The sequence below is a fragment of the Miscanthus floridulus genome, chromosome 16, assembly GCF_019320115.1.
Source record: "Miscanthus floridulus cultivar M001 chromosome 16, ASM1932011v1, whole genome shotgun sequence".
Lineage (NCBI taxonomy): Eukaryota > Viridiplantae > Streptophyta > Magnoliopsida > Poales > Poaceae > Miscanthus > Miscanthus floridulus.
Genome location: NC_089595.1, coordinates 109,913,919 through 109,937,991, shown reverse-complemented (window position 1 = coordinate 109,937,991; position 24,073 = coordinate 109,913,919). Strand labels below are relative to the sequence as shown.

The window sequence follows — 24,073 nt, the reverse complement described above, 5'->3', positions numbered from 1 at the left end:
TAATTCACCCCCCCTTAGGCGTCACGGTCCTTTCAATGCGATATCTAGAAAAAAGACTAATGTAACAAAGAAAAATTGCTTGTTGCAACAGCAAACCAAAGCTACTGCAACAACAGAAACAAAAAGGGCAGTGCGAGATGTAACATGAGAATAAAAAGACTAATGCAACAAAGAAAGACTACTTGTTGCAACAACGAAACAACACTCCTGCAACAACAGAAATAAAAATGCAAATACGAGAAGCAACATCAGGAAAAAGAAGTCTAATGCAACAAAGAAATATTGTTTGTTGCAACGGCAAAACATGCCTGCTGCAACAGAGCTCGCCGAAACCCTAGCCACCGCCGCGTCCCTCAGATCCAGATCCAGAGAAGGAGTAGTAGGAGGAGGAGGAGAGCTCAGATCCAGAGGAGGGAGGAGAGCTCAGATCCAGATCCAGATGAGGAGGGGCAATGCCTCAGATCCAGATCCCTCCGTGACGTACCTCGTTGGAGCCGCCACCGTCGTCCTCGTCTCCGGTGGGGTGCGGGAGCCGGGTCATAGGGAGAGTGGGGGTGCATGGAGGTCGCGGAGGCGCGAGGGACGGAGGGAGGAAGGGAGCACAGGCGAGCGGGCGCGCAGTGAGCTCGCGTGCGGAGGGAGGGAGGGAGGTCGCGGAGGGGCGAGGGACAAAGGGACGGAGGGAGCTCGCGCGGCGACGAGCGGCGCGGAGAGCGAGTGTGGGAGAGAGCGACGGCGGGGGAACGGGCGGAGTGCGGGACAGAGAGACTGCGGGGCAGCTGGCGCAGCGGGTGTGCGAGTCGCGAGTGCGGGGCGGTGCATCCGGAAGCCCGGACGCCTGGTCTATAGCATTACCGATTTACGAATCATCCCGCCTTAACGAACACGTCGTGGACGCCTGCCGAGATTAGAATTCAGGGGGTGCGTTTTTCTCTTCACTCATACTCAGAGTTTTCAGAGTATATTTAGTATCTGTTTGCATTACATGGTATCTTAGATTGTCGTGATACCAATCTCGTGTTATTTCAGTGCGGATTATCTCATAGTTGATCAAGTTTGGGTGACATGCATGGTGATGGGGAATAAGAGAAGGGCTGTAGCATCTGGCGGTGCACATTTCCTGCCGGAGGAGATGATGACAGAGGTGTTCCTACGGCTGCCCGTCAAATCCATTCTTCGCTTTCGGGCCCGTCTGCCGGTCCTGGAATGCAGTGCTTTCTTCTGATGAATTTTGCCGCCTTCACATGGCGAAAGCTGAAGCGGAGTCAGCAACACCTAATCTGTTCTTCACTTCACCAACAACTGGTTTTGACGCCACTGCGGTGTACTCGAGCTCGTCATCAGGCCCCGATGACGGCCTGCTGTTCACTCTTGATGGTGTACGCGGTGGTGACTTCATCCACATGACGCCTGCACCGTGCCGTGGCCTCACCCTTCTCTACGGTCCTTTTGCACCAGCTCACTATGTTTTCAATGCATCCACAAGGGCAGTTACCCGATTGCCCCCGTGCCACAATGCGGCGTATGTGACCGCTGGACTTGGGTTTGATGCCCGTACGAAGAAGTACATGGCGGTGAGGTTATTCCTAGGGGATTATGGTGATAAGCAGCATATTAAGTGTGAGATATACACGCTGGGCGGTGATCATGGGGATGATTGGAAGCCGCCTGCTGCAGGTGTACCCTTCAGATTCTGCAGGGCTGCTCAGGCAACTATTAGCCATGCTAGACATGATAAAGTGCTGCCAGTATTTGCAAATGGGTTTCTGCATTGGCTTATCCGTCCCTCATTTGTCGTTGAAAGGCCACGAGCTGCCATCCTATCCTTTGCTGTCACAGATGAGATCTTTGCATGGGTCCAGTCGCCGTTTGAGGTGTCAGGTGTGCACTTGGTGGAGCTTGCTGGCCACTTGTGTATGGTTCGGGACCTTCTTCATGTCGGCATGCTGGAGATATGGAAGCTGAATGACTATGGCTCTGGTGGTTGGTCATTGGAACATCGCATTGATCTGTTGCAGCATGTTAGCAGAGATGATGTAATTGAGCCTGAGATTGTTAGAGTTATTGGTTCTGTTGGCAGTTGTGGGTCCACGAAGATGATAGTCATTGCTACATCCAAACGCAAGATGATTGTCTATGATCCCGTGTCTCAGACTGTAGAAACTGGCACTGCGATCAGAGAGACCCCTTCGTCTTACCAAGCTGAAAATCTTGCTCTTACCAGCGTCTCCCTATTTCAAGAGAGCCTTGTTCCAGTGCATCAGACAAATGAAGAGAGAGCCCTGTCAGCTCCTTGGCTAAAGCGACAAGGGAGATCTTGCTCTGACTCCCAGCTGACTGTACCATGCGATGCAAACTTGTCTGCAAGCAGTGGCTTAGCTTGATCGAGGATAACAACTTCATGCGCTCTTATCACTCGCATAACAACATGGACAAGAGGTCCAAGAACATGCTTGTGGGCAAGGGCATCACTAGGGATCGCATCACTAGAGCATCCGGCTTCAGTTTTACTCCCTGCTCAAAGTTGTTCCAACGTGCTCGTAGACATGATATATGGCTTGACACAAAGGTGGTTTGCTCCAAGCCTTGCCATGGCATGTGTTAGCCCGCTGGACCCTCAGCTCAGGTGAGTCGACCACTCGTCAGTCTTACCAACCATGGCTCAGGTGAGTCGTTCACTCACCAGTCTTGCCGACCACGACAAACGTTGTCCGACCACACACTAGGACTAGAGATAGAAGAAGTGAGAGAGAACAGAGCATACACACACAGCAGAGACACCAGTGTTGGCCGGAGCCCTGTATAGGAGATGGCAAATCTGAACTCTTTCTTTACTGAGTTGTAGTGTTAAACTATTTATACAACTCTATCCATCTAGTCGTAGTACAGCTGCCATACTGCTACAGTGACAAGATGCGACAGCAGGGTTGACTCTAGCGCCTGCCACTGCTGTGGCTACAGTGCGACAGGTGAACCGTTCGGCGCCTGCCCCTGTAGCTACTACAGTGCGCAGCAGGGAGCTCTTTTCGGCGCCGCCTTCACCTACTACGCATTCACACAAGAGATGCAGAAGATTATCTAACAATTCTTTCCCTAATCCTTCTGCTACCCTTGAACCCCCTCCATGCCGATCATCTTCTTCAACTCCGTGAGTCAAAGATGGCCGAGCGGCTTGGTGAGGACGTTCGCGAGTTGCCGACCAGTTTCGACGAACTCGATGATGATCTGCCCTGCATCGACACAGTCCCTGAGGAAGTGAAACTTCATGTCGATGTGCTTGCTCCGGTCATGGAGACCCGAATTCTTCGCGAGGGCGATGGTGGGCTAGTTGTCCACCATCAGTGCTGGTGGGTGAGCTTCCGCACCGGTCAGCTCGCCCAGCAGCCGGCGCAGCCACACAACTTGGCACGCCGCTGTGGCAGCTGCCACGTACTCTATCTCGCATGTAGACATAGCCACCACCTTCTGTTTCAGCAACAACCATGAGATTGGAGCTGACCCAAGGAAGACGAGCACGCCTGAGGTGCTCTGCCGTCCGTCGATGTCCCCCGCCATGTCTACATCGCTGAACACAGTGAGCTGCAGCCTGCTTTCGTCGGTCTTGGGAAAGACGATCCCTTGATCCACCGTCCCCTTGACGTAGCGCAGCGGCCGTTTCACCGTAGCCCAGTGATCCTCTCGAGGATCCTCCATGAAGCGACTGACGTAGCCCACGGCAAACGCAATATCCGGCCTCGTGTGGACTAGATAGCGTAGACCGCTGACGATGCTTCGGTAGAGTGTTGCATCCACCTTCACCGTGGTACTAGCCTTTGTCAGCTTCAGCCGCTCCTCCATCGGAGTTACGCATGGCTTGCACTCAGCCATGCCGCTCCGTTCCAACAGTTTAGAGGCGTACGCTCTCTGACCTAGCGTTAGTGCCTCCTTCCCTTGTCTCACCTCGATGCCGAGGTAGTGGAAGAGCGCCCCGAGGTCGCTCATTCGAAAATGAGCTACCATCTCACGCTTGAAGTTGTCGATGTCCTCCGCACGCGCGCCGGTGATGATCAAGTCATCCACATACATGCCGCCGAAGAGCTCCTCCTTCCCCCGTCGTCGCGTGTAGAGCGCGTGCTCGGTTGTGCACCGCTGAAACCCAAGCTCGCCCAACGTGGCATCAAGCTTGGCGTTCCACGCTCGTGGGGCCTGTCGCAGCCCGTAGAGCGCCTTGCGTAGTTGGAGCACCCTGTGCTCCACTCCCTTGATGGCGAAACTCGAAGGTTGCCTGACGAAGACTGTCTTCGCCAGCTCACCATTGAGGAAGGCTGATTTTACGTCCAGGTGATGGACGCGCCAGTCCTTTACTACTGCCAAGGCTAGTAGCAAACAGACAGACTCCATGCATGCTACTGGCGCAAAGACTTCCTCGAAGTCGATGCCCTCGCGCTGAACAAAGCCTCAGGTGATGAGGCGCGCCTTGTGCTTGACAATGGCGCCGTGCTCGTCCTGCTTGACCTTGTACACCCACTTCAGGCCAATCGGACGACATCCTAGAGGTGGATCGACGAGCTCCCAAGTCTCGTTTTCCTCGATCGCCTTCATCTCCTCCAGCATCGCCCGTCGCCAATTTCCATCACGCTCTGAAAGATCCTAATGGCTAGAGGGGGGTGAATAGCCTATAAAAATATTCTACAACAACACTTAACAAACCGGTTATACAATTATGTGGCGAAGCAAGTGTTGCGCTAGCCTACTAAAAATGCAAGCCACCCACCACAATTCTAGTTTATATAGTTTCTATCTACACAATGACTATATCACTACACTAAGTTAGTGTGCTCTCAAAGGCTAACTAAAGAGCCACACAAACTAAACTAACAAGCTCTCACAACTAGCTATACTAAAGAGCTTGACAACTAGTTTGCGGTAATATAAAGAGAGTGAGCAAGATGGTTATACCGCCGTGTCAAGGAATGAACCAATCAATCACTAGAATGAATACCAATAAAGACCAATCACCTCAGCATCAAATAATGAACACAATGATTTTTTACCGAGGTTCACTTGCTTGCCGACAAGCTAGTCCTTATTGTGGCGATTCACTCACTTGGATGTTCACGTGCTAATTGGCATCACACGCCAAACCCTCAATAGGGTGCCACACAACCAACACAAGATGAGGATCACACAAGCCACGAGCAATCCACTAGAGTACCTTTTGGCTCTCCACGGGGGAAAGGTCAAGAACCCCTCACAATCACCATGATAGGAGCCGGAGACAATCACCACCCTCCGCTCGATGATCCTCGCTGCTCCAAGCCATCTAGGTGGCGGCAACCACAAAGAGTAACAAGTGAATCCCACAGCGAAACACGAACACCAAGTGCCTCTAGATGCAAACACTCAAGCAATACATTTGGATTCTCTCCCAATCTCACAAAGATGATGAATCAATGATGGAGATGAGTGGGAGGACTTTGGCTAAGCTCACAAGGTTGCTATGTCAATGCAAATGGCCAAGAGAGTGAGCTTGAGCAGACCATGTGGCTTAAATAGAAGCCTTCACGAAATAGAGCCGTTGTACCCCTTCACTGGGCACAACACGGGGTGACCAGACGCTCTAGTCATATCGACCGGACATAGGACCCCAACGTCTGGTCATGCTATGCACGCCACGTGTCCCCTCTCTTCAAATACTGAGCGCCTAATCCCAATGGTCAAGTGATAACCGGACGCGCTGCTGCGAAGTGACCGGACGCTGGACCTCAGCGTTCGATCGTTTCCAGTAAGCATTCAAAAGCGAAGAATCACGACTGGACGCGTCCGGTCATGCTCGACTGAACTCACCCAGCATCCGATCACACGACGTCTCCTCTGTGCGCTGTCACATCAGTAGGACCGGATGCACCTCGTCAGCGTCCGGTCGAAGACCGATGCCAGCGTCATCACGCTTCCACTGATCGGACGCTCCGGTCCTACCGAGACCAGCGTCCGATCACTTATAGTGACCTCCGTCTTTTCAGTATAAAGCGCTGGTGGCATTGTTAGACTGTCTGCACTCTATGGGCAAACACTCCGCTGGTGAAGTTTCTAACCGTTGCTCAAATGTGGCAACCACCAAGTGTATCACCTTGTGCACATGTGTTAGCATATTTTCATAAAATGTTTTCAAGGGTGTTAGCACTCCACTAGATCCTAAATGCATATGCAATGAGTTAGAGCATCTAGTGGCACTTTGATAATCGCATTTCGATACGAGTTTCACCCCTCTTAATAGTATGGCTATCGATCCTAAATGTGATCACACTCACTAAGTGTCTCGATCACCAAAACAAAATGGCTCATACCATTTATACCTTTGCCTTGAGCCTTTTGTTTTTCTCTTTCTTCTTTTCAAGTCCAAGCACTTGATCATCACCATGGCATCGCCATCATCATGTCATAATCTTCATTTGCTTCATCACTTGGAATGTGCTATCTATCTCATGATCACTTGATAAACTAGGTTAGCACTTAGGGTTTCATCAATTCACCAAAACCGAACTAGAGCTTTCACGCTCGGCCAGCGTGAACATGGGTGGTTCCTCTGCACTGACGAGCAGTAGCTCTTGGTTATTGAGCAGATGACCCGCCAGGCCTAAGGGCACTATGTCGTCGATGATGTCATCCAGCCTATGGAACCGTACCTCCTCACCTTCGTGGAAGACATCCACAAACTCAGTGATGTCACTTGGAGGTGAGGCAAACTCGATCGACGTCGATGGAGTTCCCTGTTCCGCCGGAGTACTTGGCACAGCACATGGAGTGCTCGGCAACCTAGATGCAGTGCTCGGCACTACTCCTGGACTGTTTGTCACCACTTCTGGAGTGGTCTGCACCCCTCCCAGAGTGCTCGGCACCAGTCTTATAGTGGTCGGCACCACTATAAGATTGCTTGGCTCCACTATGGGAGTGCTCGGCGCCCATCCTGGAGTGGTCAACACCACTGCAGGACCTCCTGGCTCCACTCCTGGAGTGCTTGGCATCTCTCTAGGAGTGCTCGGCTCTATTGCTAGAGTGCTCGGCACCCCTCCTAGAGTGCTCGGCACCTCTTCCCCAGCGTCTCCACCACCGTGGATGACCAAGTGCTCGACGACGAAGGTGCTAGTGAAGCCGCTAGCTTCCCCCATGCTTGGACTGTTCTAGTCCCAGGCCACCTTCTCATCGAACATGACGTCGTGCGAGACAAGCACCTTGTCTCCACGTGGGTTATAGAGCCGGTACGCCTTGGTACCCTCTGTGTAGCCTAGGAACACTATTGGTGTGCTCCTGTCCTCTAGTTTGGTGAGGATCGGCTTCGTCTTCCTGACATGGCCGATGCAACCAAATGTCTAGAGGAAGGACACGCTTGGCTTGCGCCCATGCCAAGCCTCGAATGGCATCTTGCCTGTTAGGGCCTTGGTGGGCGCGCAGTTGAGGATGAACACCGCTGTGGTCATTGCCTCACCCTAGAACCTTGTCGGCATGCCTTTGGCCTTCATCATGGACTGAGCCATGCCAACCACCGTCTGGTTCCATCGCTCCACCATGCCATTCTGCTGTGTTGAGTATAGTGCAGTGTGGTGTCGCACCACACCCTGATCCGCACAGTACGTAGTAAACTCCACCAAAGTGAATTCACCGCTGCGATCAGTCCTCAACACGCGAAGCTTCTTGCTGCTCTTAGCCTCCGCACGCATCTTGAACTTCTTGATCGCCCTCACCGCTTCATCCTTACTCGCCAGGAGTTGCAGCCACATGTAGCGACTGCAATCATCCATGAGCAGGAGGAAGTACCGCCGACCACCGTTTATGGCTGGCATAATTGGCCCATAGAGATCACCGTGGATGAGCTTGAGAGCGTTCACCGAGTGATACTTGGCCGCTTTTGGGAATGGTAGGCTCCTCTGCTTTCTGGTCAGGCAACTATCACACAACTCACCTCCATGCTCGATGTGGGGTAGCCCTCGAACCATATTCTCTAGCTGACCAAGCGCGTCGAAGCTGAGATGTCCGAACCGGGCATGCCATAGCCATGGTTCCTCGGTGTTCCTTGCAGCCAGGCACATCGGCTGCTCTACCTTTAGGTCGAGCAGGAACAACATGTTTAGGGACCTCTTCACCTTGGCAAGAAGTCACTGCTCCCGGTCCCTAATCCTGAGGACTCCATCTTTGATCAGTACCTCGCTACCGTGCTCATCTAGTTGACTGTCGACGAAATATGGTCGACAGTCTACCTAGGGGTATGTCCAAGGTAGTAGATTATCGGTAGACTGATGCGCAAGCTACAAACAAGATGGTGACACAAGACAGACACGTGGTTTTATCCAGGTTCGGCCGCCGTGAAGGCGTAATACCTACGTCCTGCGTCTGATTATATTGCTATATGTCAATGAGAGATGTTTTTAGAGGGGTCCCCTGCCCACCTTATATAGTCTGGAGGGTAGGGTTTTAGATCTGGAAACTAATCCTAACTAGTTACAATTGCCATAGGTGACCGGATAAGGATTCCTATTCTAACCGACCAGGATCTTGCTTGATCTCCAAGTCTGTCTTGATTCCTTGTGCGGGACTCCGAGTAGATTGGTCGAGCCGTGTGTCGTCTTCTAGTGGGCTAGATCCCCTAGTCCGGGCTGGCCCAAGCCTAGCTGTAAGGGTATAGGGGTTAATACCCCCACAACTAGTCCCCAAGCACCATGCATTATATTGCGACACGCTGTTCGATCTTCTTCAACTAACGCAATCTGTCTTCATGTCATCTCCAACTGGCTGAAACATCGACCAAGCAAATGTGCTAGTATTCTAGTCAGAACAGAGAGCAGTAGACCACAATTATAGCCAAAGATTCTAGTTGTCCAAAGAATGCATGGTGCTCTAAAGAAAAAAGAAAAAGATTCCTTTCCTGATCAAGTGTGCCCACTTGTATTTCTGAAAAGAAATGTAAGTGACCCTTATACAATAGTAGTTATGGCCGACAGTCAGAGCGTAGGGGTCGATAAAATAAGCACATTCACCGCAAGGTGAAGTGTGCCCACTTAGTCCCTGAGCCTGGTAGTAGGTGACGCAGGCACGTGGTGCTAGGGTCTAAAAAGAATTCCCACTTTAGTTGAGAATCCTATCGTCGTACAAGCGAGACGAGATGCACCGGCAGGTGCATCGTACTGATGTAGTCCCCGAGCTTGTTGGAAGGCATGGTATCATCCTTGTAGCAAGGTCTAAGTGAGAAAAAATAAATGCCTCTCAACTATATGTGAGTACAAATCACATGTAGCCGAGGAGAGCGGTCTCCGAGCAATGTTCGCAGAGTGGTCGGGGCAGCCCCCGAGCACGAGAGTGGTCGGAATAGTCCCCGAGCATGATGGTGGTCTAGACAGTCCCCGAGCATGATGATGGTCTAGGTAGTCCCCGAGCACGATGGTGGTCTGGACAGTCCCCGAGCACAGGGATAGTCACGACAGTCCCCGAGCATGAGAAGTGTGGCAAAAAACCATATGCCACTTGTACTATTATTTTATGTATTTATTTATTTACTTGTTCTGTCAAGTCCAATCTGACACGTCTGGTCAAAAAAGTAGACGGATATAGCACGTCATACTACCTTTTTGTCTTGTCTGGCAAACAGTTGCGTGGCACCTGTCAGTAGGTGCGTTAGCATGGGCCCTCCCACACTGGCAACGAAGAGGCACATATATTGGCATAGATCTCGAGGCTATGAAAACAACTATCTGTGGCACGTGCGCACGTCTCCCGAGAATCTCAGGCAGATGAAACAACATAACTCTTGGGTTAAATACAGTATAGGATAGGTAAGTTACTTTTTACTGAACCCCATTGCCATTCGCAGCCGCAGCTTTCTTCTTCCTCTCGCCAACCCTAATACCTCCAAAATCGCCACCAATCAATCCTTCGCCATTTCCTCATTCATCATCAAGGCCAGATTCATGGCGAAAAGTGATGCGCAGAAGAAGGCAGGAGTCATGGCGAAGGAATGGTGGAAATCGAGAAGCAACGAGCAGACCATTGAAGACCTCATCACCATGGGGGTACTCCACAACAAGGAGCTCGCAGGATGGCATGCGCCGGAGGGCGAGGGGTACCCTGATCCACAACCAGGTGAGATCGTGGTGTTTGAAGACTTCTTTAAGCGGGGATTTGGGGTTCCGGTACATCCTTTTCTTTAGGGGCTCTGTCTTTACTACGAGATTGGGATTTGCAATCTGCATCCCAACTCGATCCTCCTTGTCACCACTTTCATACATCTTTGCGAAGCATATGGCGGCTTCCAGCCCCATTTTGATTTTTCCCGCCATCTTTTCTGTCTGTGGAAGAAAGGAAGCGGCAGTTCGAAGATAGCCGGGGGTGTGTACCTCAACCTCCGTGACGGCATGAAAGCCCAGTACCTACACTGCCCATGTAACACGTTGCTAGACGACTGGTACAAGAAATGGTTCTACATCCACGAAGAGCCAAACACGATCACACTGTGCGATGTGGGGTACATTCCGGAGAAGAGGACAACCTGGTTAGAGAAGCCCGAGCACCTAGAACAGATTCCAAAAATATTTTGAATGATCCCGTGGAAAAAACTAGATGGTCCGAGCATGGTCGGGAACTTCATCAGCTGATGGATCCAGCCCTGCCAGAGGAAAGTATATCCTGGCTATGAATATTAAGATAGCACGGACCCGACGAGGATGAGGCAGGGGGCACTTGACAAAGTCGAAGTCAAAGCCAGAATTGGAGAGCTATTTAACTTAGCTGATCCAAATTATGCTAGATTGAGCGACATCGAGCATGCTTTCAAGCTTGCCCGACCTCCCCCAAAGGTAACTCATCTTGCCCTATACCCATAGTTTTATATTGTGGTAGGATAAGTGGAAACTTACTGTGTTCACCCATTTTTGTTACCTAGGTTAATGGTCGGGATAGAGCGATAGTGTTTGTGTCGCCACCCCCTGGAGTGGAGTGGCCACAAGGAGCTGGTCCCACCACCTAGACCAGCGTCGAGATCGAAGACGAGGACATCGACTGGGCGGTGCTCGGAGCTGGAGAGGAGGCAGCGGCCCTAGCCGCTGGTAAGCAGCTGGCTACCCCCAAACAGCCAAAGAAGAGATCAACAACCACCCTGCTCACTGGGGGGCGCTAAGTATCAATGAGCCAAAAGGAGAACCTGGCCAGCAAGCGTCGACAGGCAATTTTTGCCTGGTCGGATGATGACACGGAGGAGGGAGAGGATGTAGACACCTTTCAACTTGTCCCTCGAAAGAGGAGGAAGCAGCTAGAGTCGATGGAGCAAGGTATCTCCTCCATGCCTATGGGACCCACATTGCCGACGGCGGTAAAGGATGTAGCCGGGTCGACCTTGGGAGTACCTGGGCAAGGAACGCGATTGGCGATAGGAGCGACAACTCGACCGAGCATGCCACCAACCACTATAGCGCAAAGGGCAAGTAGCGGAGGGGTTGAGCACCAAGGCCCAGTAACAGTGCTAGATGTAGAGGGAGACCAGGCGTCACAGCACGTGGAGCAAGTACGGCCAAAGAGACGCGCCTTCTCCACATCATTCCGCACATCCAACATGTAAGTATTTGTAACCTTGATGTAAGTTAACAATTTGCATTGAATATGGTTGCCTTCTGAACTTATCTCGGATGTAATAGTTCGGCATCCACAGAAAGTCTGGACTAGTTAGCCGAAAGTAGCGTGGCTCCACCAATAAGTTCAGAGCAGACTGCCTAGCAGCCGGCCACCGAGGAAGCCATAGTAGAAGATCCGTCGGGACCTTAGCAAGGGAGCAGTCAGACGACAGTCCCCGAGCAGGTGGTCGAGGGACCAACTGAGCCGGGCATGAGTGCTCCGAGTGCTGGACCTGCTGAGGGCAACACCTCAATATCGAGGGTGATAGAGCAGATCGAGGAGCAGCAACCAGAGGTGAGAGCACAGCCCACATTAACCGACGCTGAAAACTGTGGGAAGGCTTTGGTGATCACAGACACTGCTGACGCTGGACCAGCACTAGGGCCCAAAGAAGAGCCCAAAGAGGACGAGGTGGAGGAGGTCCTGGGCCACCCGCAAGACAAGCAACAACATGTTTATGTGTCACATTGGTGGAACGACCAATGGGTTGTTCATGAGGAAATCCCAGAGGTCGAAGAAACCAAGAAAGTTGAACGGGCGGTGAAACGGCTTGTGACGGAGGTGCAGGTAAGCTTTGCTTCACTACCTGATCTTGCTGTCTAGTCGAACTATCTTACTTAGCTATCTGCACATAGGACTTAATGAAGACCATAAGGTACCACAAGAAATGCTTCGACCAGATCGAGGGGATCGCTGCAAGCAACAAGGAGTTGATGACGGAGGTGGAACGCTTGCGCCAGTGACTTGAAGCCGCCAACCATAAAAAGACAGTGCAAGAGTCCCAGAACTAGAACCTGGTCGTCCAGCTCAGTAATAAAGAGCGGGAAAGAACAAGTAAGTAGCCACTTTTTTCACAACGACTACTAACAAGTGTTGTTGCGTTGTTGGTAGTAACAGCTGTAGTGCAGGCTTAGAAGCCGAAGTTATCCGTCTCCGAGAGGAGAATAGTTGTGCAGTCGTGGAGAGTGATCGCCTGAAAGAGGACAACAGAAAACTGGCGCAAGACCAGTCACAGCTCCAGGACCACACGACCAAGATGACAGAGGAGCTGAAAGGTAAGTTGTCCAAACCCCTTTGCTCATTTTTGTTGCCTGCCGTAGTTTGGCGTGGTCTGAAGTTTTAATAGCGTGTGTGGTTTGCAGTTATAAAAGTCAATGCAAAGAAACATCTGGAGGCCATGATAAAAGACCATGATGGCTAGAAGGCACAATGCCAAGAGATCATCAAGGACCGTGACACTTGGAAAAGCTGGTGCTAGGAGGTGGCAACGGGCATTTTGTCGGTCCTTAACCTCATCGATCCGGCACTAGTAGAAGATGTGCTAAGGACTCCGTAGCTAGGATTGATCGAGAGATGCCAGAAGGCATGGGGATGATTCCAGGAGTTCATGAAGGAGGCAGGAGAGTACACAGGCGCACATGTGCTGAGCATGGTACGTGCTCACTACCCCCTGATTGATCTCAAGTGCCTAGAGGCTAGATACCTAAAGGAGGTAGATCTAGACAAGGCCGAGGAGCTACGAATGACCTAGCTGGACTTGTCGGTGAAAATAATTGGTGATATTAACCTGTGTGGAGGTGCGACACCACCCATACAGGGAACGTCGTCAACAAGTCAGCTAGGAGCGCCGTCATTTTCAAGCCAACCGGCGAAGCCTACGGTCTCGACTAGCCAAGCATCGGCGGGGCCATCTTCTTTAGCTCGATTAATGCTAGAGTCCTCGAGACCCTTGCATGATGCCAGGCCCAGCGAGCAGTAGGTGCCGTGTGCCCCGACCAGCCGAGGACCTTTTCAGGCAAGCTTGTAATAAAGTAACTGTATATCAGCATAAGCTTGTTTGTTTTGTAGAAAACGTGTTTAAGCTCGGATATCGTGTTGGTGTAACTAAGTTAGAACGTGTTAGCGTTCTGTTTAGTTGTACCAGTTTAGCCGACACATCATCCTGAAAGGTTTGTATGGCCCTGGTTTGTCTTGTGGTCAGAGTGTGAGGTGCGTAGCTTGTGCACAAGTAGAAACACACAAGTCAAACCAGAGAGCACCTGCCGATCACCCATAGCGTAGAGAGCGGATCCCATGCACGCATTGGGAGGAACCGGAGATAGGGCCTGCTCCGAAAACCCCAGAAGGAATGGTGGTCGGTTTTAACTGGTTGAGTTAGAATAACAATAGACTTCGAAGTGACACATTAGAGTGGTCAGAGAAATCATAATAGCTTTATTGAATTAAATCGAAAGTACAAGAGGGGTACATATCTTAGTAGTTAAGCATAAAAACACCTAAGCTTATCGATGTGCCATGAATTGGGTATGTCCATACCGTCTAGGTGAGCTAACCTGTAAGATGTTGGGCGTGTAACCTCCTTGATCATGAAGGGCCCTTCCCATGGGGTTGCAAGTTTGTGGACACCGGCCTGATTGGTCTTCCACTTCAGGACCAGGTCCCCAACCATGAAGAACCGCTCCTTGACGTTCTTGTTGTAGTACCTGCACAAAACAACAAGGTATTTCGCTGTACGTATGGAAGAATCGAGCTGCTTCTCTTCTACACTATTCACTTCTAGCTCTCGTACTTCATTGTCCTTGTCTTCATTGAAGTTCTCTACCCGTGCTGATCTGAAGGCTATATCTGCTGGGAGCACTGCCTTAGCGCCATAAACCATAAAGTATGGTGATACGCCAGTATTACGACTGGGCTGGGTTCTGAGACCCTAGACCATGGCCGGTAACTCTTTGAGCCATCTTCCGGGAGCTTTGTCATTTTCTCTGTACATCCTCTTCTTAAGTGCGTCCAAGATCATACCATTTGCCCGCTCGACCTGTCCATTAGCTCTAGGGTGCGCCACCGAGACGTATTTTACTACTATGCTCCTTTCACCGCAGAAGTCCCAAAAAGCATTTCCGGTGAACTAAGTACTTAGATCGGTGATGATAGTATTGGGTATGCCAAAGCGGTGGATGACCTGGTCGATGAACGCGACAGCCTTTTCTGAAGATGCCTTGACCAGGGGCATGTACTCTATCCACTTGGAAAATTTGTCGATCAGCACAAAAACGCATGTAAATTTCCCAGGGGCCGGTTTGAAAGGCCCGATCATATCCAGTCCCTAGCATGCGAAGGGCTAGGAGGCTAGTATTGTCTAAATCTTGTGTGCTGGTACATGGATTCTCTTGGCAAAGAACTAACAACCTTCACAATGGTGGACTAGCTTCTTTGCATCGGCTACGGCTGACGGCCAATAGAACCCTGCTCGGAAAGCCTTGCCAACCAGCGTTCTCGAGGCCATGTGGTTGCCGTAGGAGCTAGAGTGGATTTGTTCTAGGAGATGTTCACCATCCTCCTGGGTTATACACTTCATCAAGATTTCCTCCTTCGCGTTCTTGTGCCACAATTTGCCATCGACGAGCAGATACTACTTACTACGATGCATCAGGTGTTCGTTTTCTATCCGATCAGTGTAACCGCTACCATCTGTAAGGTACTTGATGAAAGGTACTCTCCAGTCAGGCTCCTTAGTGGTTGGAGGTGGTTCGGTGGTGTTTGACATCGGAACCGTAGCCACCAATAGCTGGTCTGGAGGCTTGTCGGCCGCAGGATCTTCTTCTTTAATGGAAGGCGTGAGCAGGTCTTGAACAAATACACCATGTGGGACTTTGGCTCGGGATGAGCCTATCTTTGACAGTGCATCTGCTGCTTGATTTTTGTCCTGGACCACATGTGTGTACTCGATGCCATAGAACTTGCCTTCTAGCTTTCTGATCGATTTGCAGTATGCGTCCATCTTTTCGCTGGTCGTATCCTAGTCCTTGTTGAGTTGGTTGATGACTAGAGCCGAGTCTCCATAGACATAGAGATGTTTGACACCGAGCTCAACTGCAATGCGTAGACCATGTAGGCATGCTTCGTACTCAGCGGCGTTATTAGACGCCGGGAAATAAATCCTGAGGACATACCGGAGCTGCTCCTTGGATGGTGATACGAAAAGGACTCCTGCTCCTACACCATTGATGTTGAGAGAGTCATCGAAGTACATCTTCCAATACTTAGTGGCCCCCTAAGAGGCAGGTGTGCTTAAGTCTGTCCACTCGACGATGAAATCGACAAGTGCCTGAGACTTGATTGTAATATGGCTTACAAATTCCAAGGAGAAAGGGCATAGCTCCATTGCCCATTTGATGATGCGCCCGTTCGCATCCTTGTTGCGAATGATGTCTCCCAGAGGGTACTTGGTCATGACCACCACACGATATTCGTCGAAGTAATGTTTCAACTTTTGGGATGTAATCAGTATAGCGTAGATCAGTTTCTGAATCTGTGGGTACCTGGTCTTAGATTCATTGAGCACCTCACTAATGAAATAGATTAGACACTGTACCTTGTAGACGTGGCCAGGCTCGTCATGCTCGACTACCATGGCAGTGGAGACCACCCGATTAGTTGCCGCAATATAAAGCAAGAGGGTTTCATCTTCTTTGGGAGCAGTGAGGACCGAAGGTGATGTAAGGAATTGCTTCAGCTGTGTAAAGGCAGCGTCTGCTTCCTCCGACCACTCAAACTTCTCGGTTGCTTTGAGCAGCTTGAAAAACGGTAGTCCTTTTTCGCCTAATCTTGATATAAAACGACTGAGGGCAGCCATGCATCCTGTAAGCTTCTGAACATCCTTCACCTTTTTGGGTGGCTTCATGTCCAAGACAGCTTTTACCTTCTCTGGGTTAGGGCGTATGTCGTCATGGCTGACGATGTTGCCGAGCAATATACCAGATGGAACACCAAAGATACACTTCTTTGGGTTTAATTTCTATTGGAATGTGTTAAGAGCTGCAAAGGTACGTTCGAGGTTGTCAACAAGGGTGTATGCTTCCTTGGTTTTAACAACTACATCATCAACATAAGCCTCGACAAGGTCATCTTTTATCTCATCTTTGAGGCAGGCCTGTATGGCGCGTTGATAGGTAGCCCCTACGTTCTTGAGCCTGAACGACATGGTCATGTAGCAGTAGGCGCCGAAGGGCATGATGAAGGATGTCTTGATCTGGTCGTCCTTTTTGAGAGCGATCTGGTGATAACCAGAGTAGCAATCGAGAAAGGAAAGCAACTCACAACTGGCAGTTGAATCTATGACCTTGTCTATGTGAGGTAAGCCGAAGGGGTCTTTAGGGCAGTGTTTGTTGAGATCAGTGTAATCAACGCACATTCTCCATTCATTATTCTTTTTGCGTACAAGAACCGGGTTGGCTAACCACTCCGGATGATACACTTCTTTGATAAATCCGGCTGCCAAAAGCTATGTAACTTCTACCCTAATAGCCTCTTTTTTGTCGCGAGCGAACCGTCGTAGCTTCTGCTTGATAGGTTTGGCCTTGCCATTGACATTTAAGGAGTGCTCGATCAAGTTCCGAGGTACACCAGGCATGTCAGCGGGTTTCCATGCGAACACACTCACGTTGCTCCTCAAGAACCTGATGAGCGCGTCTTCCTATTTAGGATCCAGATTGGCCCCGATAAGGGCTGTTTTGCTGGGATCACCGTCGACCAGCTAGATCACTTTGTGCTCTTTGGACTTGATGTTCTTGCGTGGGGCCTCGAGCTCTGGGATCTCTAGGTGGTCGGCTGGGGTCTTCTTGGCATCGAGCATGGTCTCAGCCATGCGAATAGAGAGGTCGTGAGCCTCTGCTATTTTGAAGCTGTCATCCTCACAGGTGTAAGCTGCGTATACGTTGCCCCTGAGAGTTAGAACCCCCTTCTCAGTAGGCATCTTGAGCACCAAATACCTGTAGTGAGGTATGGCCATGAACTTGGTGAGCACTGATCTGTCAAGGATAGCATGGTAGGTGCCTTCGAAGTCAGCGACCACGAAGTTGACGTAGTCGATACGGAAGTGGTCCAGGGTACCAAATTGCACAGGTAGCGTGATCTGCCCAAGAGGTGTGGAGCTCTGTCTAGGGAGAACACCCCAGAACTGTGCCTCATATGGCTTGAGATCAGCCTAGGTTATCTTCAGGGCTGGCAAACCGTTCTTAAACAGTATATCAATGGAACTGCTGTCGTCAATCAGCACTCTGTCAAACTAAACCTTGTTGATACAAGGATCAAGAACTAGAGAAAACACCCTGGCTCAGGTATTGTAGCCCATTGGTCCTTTCTGTTGAAGGAGATCTCATGGTGAGACCAAGGAGGGAGCCGTGGATCGGCGATGAGGTTGTCGGTGTCGGCCACGTTCAATCAAGCACGAGCGAGTAGCTTGCGTTCTCATGTGGTCTCGATGGACACTTTGCCCCCAATGATGGTGTGGACGCGATTGGTTGGCTTGACGTACTTGTGATGGGGATCTGCATCTTCATCATCGTTGTCCTCGTTACGCTGCTCCCCTGCGTTGTTAGGCTTGTTGAATGTATCCAGAGCCTGTTGGTGCGTGTAGATAGATTAGAGAATACGACAATTCTCCATAGTATGGTTTGACTTGGGATGGAGCTAGCAGGGTCCTTTTAATGCTTTGGCATAGTCTTCTTCGTAGTTGCGATGTCCGCCACCTTTTTTAATGGTGTTGACCTCGCCATCGTCTTCCCGAGCACGCTTGCCCCTATAATCGTCACGGCGATTACGCCGCTGATTACGCTGGTCGCGGGAATCGTTGCGCTGGTTGCGGCGATCAAAATTGTCATTCTGACCACGGTTACCGCGGTAGTCGTCGCGGTGTGGGGGGTGGTCAGAGCGTGGAACCCTTGCTGCTTTTTCGATGATTATCTTTTTAGCATCATCGACATCCGCATATTTTTTAGCAGTGGCTAGGAGCGCTGTGACTGATTCAGGTCTCTTGCGGAGGAGCTTGTCCCTTAGGGCATCGTGGAAGCGGAGACCAGTGATGAAAGCCTCGATTGCCTCATTATTAGAGATTGATGGGACCTTGATGCGCATCTTCGAGAAGCGTCGGACGTACTCGTGCAGTGGCTCATCTTTGTGATCTCGAATCTGCAGCAGATCATATTTGTTGTCGGGTTGCTCATAAGTAGCAATGAAGTTATCGATGAATGCTTGCTTGAGCTCTTGCCAAGAATCAAAGTAGTTTGCCGGCAAGCTGACCAACCATTGGTGGCCTGCATGGCTGACGGCGACTAGGAAGTAATTAGACATGACGTGCTCGTCAGCCATGGCTGATCTGCATGCGATTTTGTAGAGCATGACCCATAATTTAGGGTTCTCCTTGCCGTCGTACTTCTGAAGTTTTTTGAGCTTGAAGTTCTTGGGCCATATGACTTGGCGAAGGTGTGGAGTAAACTGCTTCAAACCCAGAGGGCCGTGGGTAGTATCATATTCCATACAGCGATAGATTTCGTGGGATGCACGATCGTTGGCTCTTTGGTTAATGTGATCGCGCAAATTGCATTCTCCGAGGGAATGGCGAAGATCGTTATTGCCATCACGGCGATCCTGATTGCCACCCTAGTTAACCCTATGACCATGGTTATCACGGTGATTATCGTGGTTGTCTCGGCAGTTGTCGTCCCGGTAGTCGCGGCGGTTGTTGTCCTGGTAGTCGCGGCGGTTGTCGTCCCGACCACCATCATGACCACCGTTTCCTCCTTGATGGTTGTCTGATGGGTCGTTGTTGCACGAGCCACGTTGGTTGGGTGGCTGTGAGCGACTTGAGTACTGGCGGCTATGGCTTGATTCGACTGAGACAGATGGAGCCTGGGCTTGATTTACAATCTCTGCGGTCTAGGCCATAGCAGCCATCAGGTAAGCTTGTATATCATCACGAACTGCCTGGATTTCCAGGGTATTGGGTAGTCGTTGCATTATCGCCATAGCAATAGCTATGTTGGCGCTCGGAGTCCTGAAGACCTGCTTGTCCCCCACTCTATCAAAGGCATTGTTAAGGTCATGTGGCTGGACCCTTATGCGTCGTGCCTCCTCCTCTACCTCGGCTTTGATTTGTCGGTGATTAAATCGGTCAATATTGCGTGCTTCACGTGCTAGCCTTTCTTGTTCTGTTTTGCCAACTGCCGGTGGTTCGTCATTACTGACAACATTGATCAAGTCTTCTCACCTTGGTGGGAAGGATGGGAATCATGGGAACCCTGGGGCGTGGTCTGGGATATCTAGATCGTATTCAATGCCTTCATTGTCATGATGCTGGAGCTCGGTGTGGACGGAGCCATTAGATGCGATGCTGGACGGGGAGCTTGAGCCGCCCTCTTGAACTGTGTGGACCAATCCTTCTTGATACTTCTTAATTCAGACCATGTTGACGAAGTTGCGTAGACCGTAGGGTTGAGCCTGGTAGTTCTCCATCAAGGCTTCGCTCTCGGAGAGCCGAAGACCCATCGTAGGGGCTGGTCGGCGACGAACAGAGCACCCTTCAGGAGTAGATGTGACCATGAGATCCATACCGAGTCATGCAGGATGACTGGCCCGAGCTGGTCGGGTAGATCTATTGTGGACAGTGGTTACCCGCTCATTAGGTTGACTTTGAATCGAACTTACCAGAGCTAGGGTTTCAGCAAGCTTGGTGCCGACCCAATCGATGGAGTCGAGCAGGTCGGTGTTGTCGATCTGCCTCCCCTTGTAGCGAGAAAGCGGACGACGGGTTGTCGGCGTGGCTGAAGATGATGCTGGTGTGGCCGAAGCCAGATCCACCGTGGTTGGAGCTATAGCCGATGCAGGTGAAGCAGTGGTCGACGTAGATTGAATCCACGCCTCCTCCGTGGTCATGGCGATGAAGTCGTCGGAGCTAGTGGTCCAGGTGATCTGGCCGATGGTGAACATGAGGCCGTTTGGCGTAGCCATGGAACCGGGGATGATGACCATCTTGTTCGTTTGGAGAGCAATACGCACACCCCCTACCTGGTGCACCACTGTCGACAAAATATGGCCGGTAGTCTACCTAGGGATATGCCCAAGGTAGTAGATTATCGGTAGATAGATGCGTAAGCTACAAACAAGATGGTGACGCAAGACAGACACGAGGTTTTATCCAGGTTTGGCCGCTATGAAGGCATAATACCTACGTCCTGCGTCTGATTGTATTACTGTATGTCAATGAGAGATGTTTTTTAGAGAGGTCCCCTGCCCGCCTTATATAGTCTGGGGGGCAGGGTTACAGATCTAGAAACTAATCCTAACCAGTTACAATTGCTATAGGTGGCCGGATAAGGATTCCTATTCTAACCGACCAGGATCTTGCTTGATCTCCAAGTCTGTCTTGATTCCTTGTGCGGGACTCCGAGCAGATTGGCTGGGCCACGCGTCGTCTTCTAGTGGGCCAGATCCCCTGGTCCGGGCCGGCCCAAGCCTAGCCGTAAGGGTATAGGGGTTAATACCCCCACATTGACCAATGCTGATGATGTTTGAACGCAGCTGCAGGATGTAATATACATCCGTTAGCGCGCAGTGCTCCCCGTTCTGGCACCTAAAGATGATGGTGTCGCGCCCTCGGATAGCCACCCTTGATCCGTCACCAAACTTCACCATACCGGTAACATCGTCGTCAAGCTCAGAGAAGGCTGCCTTGGAGCCCGTCATGTGGTTGCTGGCACCAGAGTCCAAATACCACCGCTGCTCCTGCTCACCGCCCACACATCCGAGGTGGACTTAGGCGCGCGGTTCGTCGAGGTTGACAACTTTCAGGGCCTTCCTAGGTCCTTCCACCGTCGCTACCTCTCCCTTCTCCTCGGTCTCGACATCGTGCAGTGCATAGAACATTGCCATCAGTATAGTGGCCTCATCATCATCATCAGCTTGCGCCAGATGAGCCTCAGCCTTCTGCTCCTGCTTACGATTTGGACACTCCTGTGCCCAATGGCCCGTCTTCCCACAGCGCCGGCAGGCGTTGGGGCCGACCTGATTCTTCTTCTCTGAAGAAGCCTTGCCGTGGCGCTTGTCATCGCCACCACGGCTAGAGGAGGCTACCCCGGAGCTCCTCCTAGCAGCCCACTCCTCCTCTATCAGCAGCAGTTTGCCGCTGTCCTTCGTTGCTGTCGCCTGTTCCAGGTGCTCGTCCACTGTCTGCAGACGGCCTGTCACATCCTCAATGGTGAGGGTGGACAAGTCCAGCATCGTCTCTATGGAGAGAGCGATCTGGATGTACTTTGTCGACACAGAGTGGAGGTACTTGGAAACCGCCTCCTCTTCGTCGATGGTGATGCCGTGACTCTTCAGCTTGCTGATGAGCGTCTGCAGGCGGAGGGAGAAATCCTCCACCGTTTCACCATCCTTAAACTTGAGTTTGGCGTACTCCCGCTTCAGAAGCTGGGCTGTCGCCTTCTTTGCACGGTCAGAACCGACGCACATCGCCGCAATAGCCTCCCACACCTCCTTAGCAGAGCTTTTCGCCCCCAACGGCTCCCTGTACTCCGTCGGTACAGCAACGAGGATATCCTCCAACGCTGACATGTCATCTTTCTCATTTTCGGTGCCTTTGTCAACAACATTCCAGAGCCGTCGGGCTCTGAGCTTGACCTTCATGGTCACCGACCACTCTCCACAGTTGGTGCGAGTCAGCATCGGCCAACTGGTGCCGCTGACCTCCCGCAACGTGCGAACAACGACCTCTTGTTGTGGCTGGACAGCCATAGCAGTGCCACTGCTGTCGTCCATCTCCGAACCGTCCGTCATCGCCAGCGGTTAGTCCGTCGACGGTGCTTGTACGACTCTGATACCACTTGTTAACCCGCTGGACCCTCAGCTCAGGTGAGCCGACCACTCGTTAGTCTTGCCGACCACCGACTCAGGTGAGTCGACCGCTCACCAGTTTTACCGACCACGACAAACGTTGTCCTACCACACACTATGGCTAGGGATAGAAGAAGTGAGGGAGAACAGAGCATACACACACAGCAGAGACATCAGCGTTGGCCGGAGCCCTGTATAGGAGATGGCAAATCTGAACTCTCTCTTTACTGAGTTGCAGTGGTAAACTATTTATACAACTCTATCCATCTAGTCCTAGTACAACTGTCATGCTGCTATAGTGACTAGATGCGACAACATGGCTGACTCTGGTGCCTGCCACTGCTGTGCTACAGTGCGGCAGGTGAATCGTTCGGCGTTTGCCCCTGCAGCTGCTACAGTACACACAGCAGGGAGCCTTTTTCGACGTCGCTTTCACCTGCTGCACATTCACACAAGAGATGCAGAAGATTACATGAACCTGCTAAGCACTGAGCTGAAGGATTATCTCTACAACCCCCACACTCGAGGGACGGCATCCATCCATGTGCCCCCGAACATTCCTATTTGGAGTATACCAGAAGGTCAGTGGCGGATCCAGGGGGGGGGGGGGCAAAAGCCCCCCCTGTGAGAGTGATTTTCCTTTGTATTTACTGTAGAAAAAACGTGATTTCACCGTTAATCTTCGATATTTGTTCTAAATCTCTATTGATTACCCCCGAGGTGCTCATTTTGGCTCCGCTAATGCAGAAGGTCATGACCATGCTTTCGCGCTTGGCCAGAAGAATGTTGGCCTGGGGTTCAATCTGTCGACACAGGATCATGTGATTGTTGAAATGTTTTACCACGTGAAGGACTTCAAATCCCGTCGGTATTTCTTGACATGCATGGTTCGAGAGCGTGGCCGGGGCTCCGTGCTTGACTGCTTCCCGCCACCTCTGCCTGTGAGTGACATGCCGCCAGCCTATCTTGCAGGACCGCTCTACTGGATGAGTGATCCAAGGTTGGGCGAAAGTGACGAGAGGGCCATGGTGTCATTTGACATAACAACACGTGAATTTGTTGTCATCCCCTGTCCGTCATGTATTGCTTTGTGGAACAATGGAAGTGCTTCCAATGCTTTTGTGGTTGAACTTGAGGGAACATTATGTGCTGTTCTTGCAGACCCTGATGCAGAAGAGCTAAATATTTGGAGGCGTGAGCATGATCAGTGGCATAGCGCATACACAGTGTATTTGGAAGGTTGGCCAGGCTATTCCCTTGGAGCAAATGTTGTGGTGCCATGGGCTATCGATCCCAAGGACGGGAAGATCTTACTAAACACGGGGAGGAAATTGGGATTTTATGACCCAGCAAGGCGTTTTATTGAGAATCTGTATGATCTTGAAGAGGTGCTGCGTGTCGGGAGTACAGAGCAATCCTCTCGTGTTGGAGTCCCTGGAAATGTTCACATTGCCAAATACAAACATGATGTTGAGTTCTGTTCACAGGAATCACTTTTGGTGCAGCACAAGGTTTCAGATGATCCTTCGCCTGCTTTATCTGGGAACAGTTCTGCATGCTCCGGCGGAGAGCAATGTTTGGAGAGAAGAATTCATTACATACTGAAATAATGCCCTTGGTCCCTATATTATATGAGGAGAGCGTGGCAAGTTATCCCAGAAAGTGCAAATCAAGAGTTTTATTAGATATTGTAGCATTACAATTTCGATAATACTAGTCCATCAATGTATAATGTTTTATCATGTTCAAGTCCAATCGGAGATAGGCTGGT

At 50.9% G+C, this 24,073-nt stretch overlaps 1 pseudogene; it reads left to right on the top strand.

Annotated features, from left to right (window-relative positions):
- Positions 1-304: 304 nt before the first annotated feature.
- On the top strand, positions 305-24,013 carry LOC136511261 (uncharacterized; annotated as a pseudogene).
- Positions 24,014-24,073: the final 60 nt, after the last annotated feature.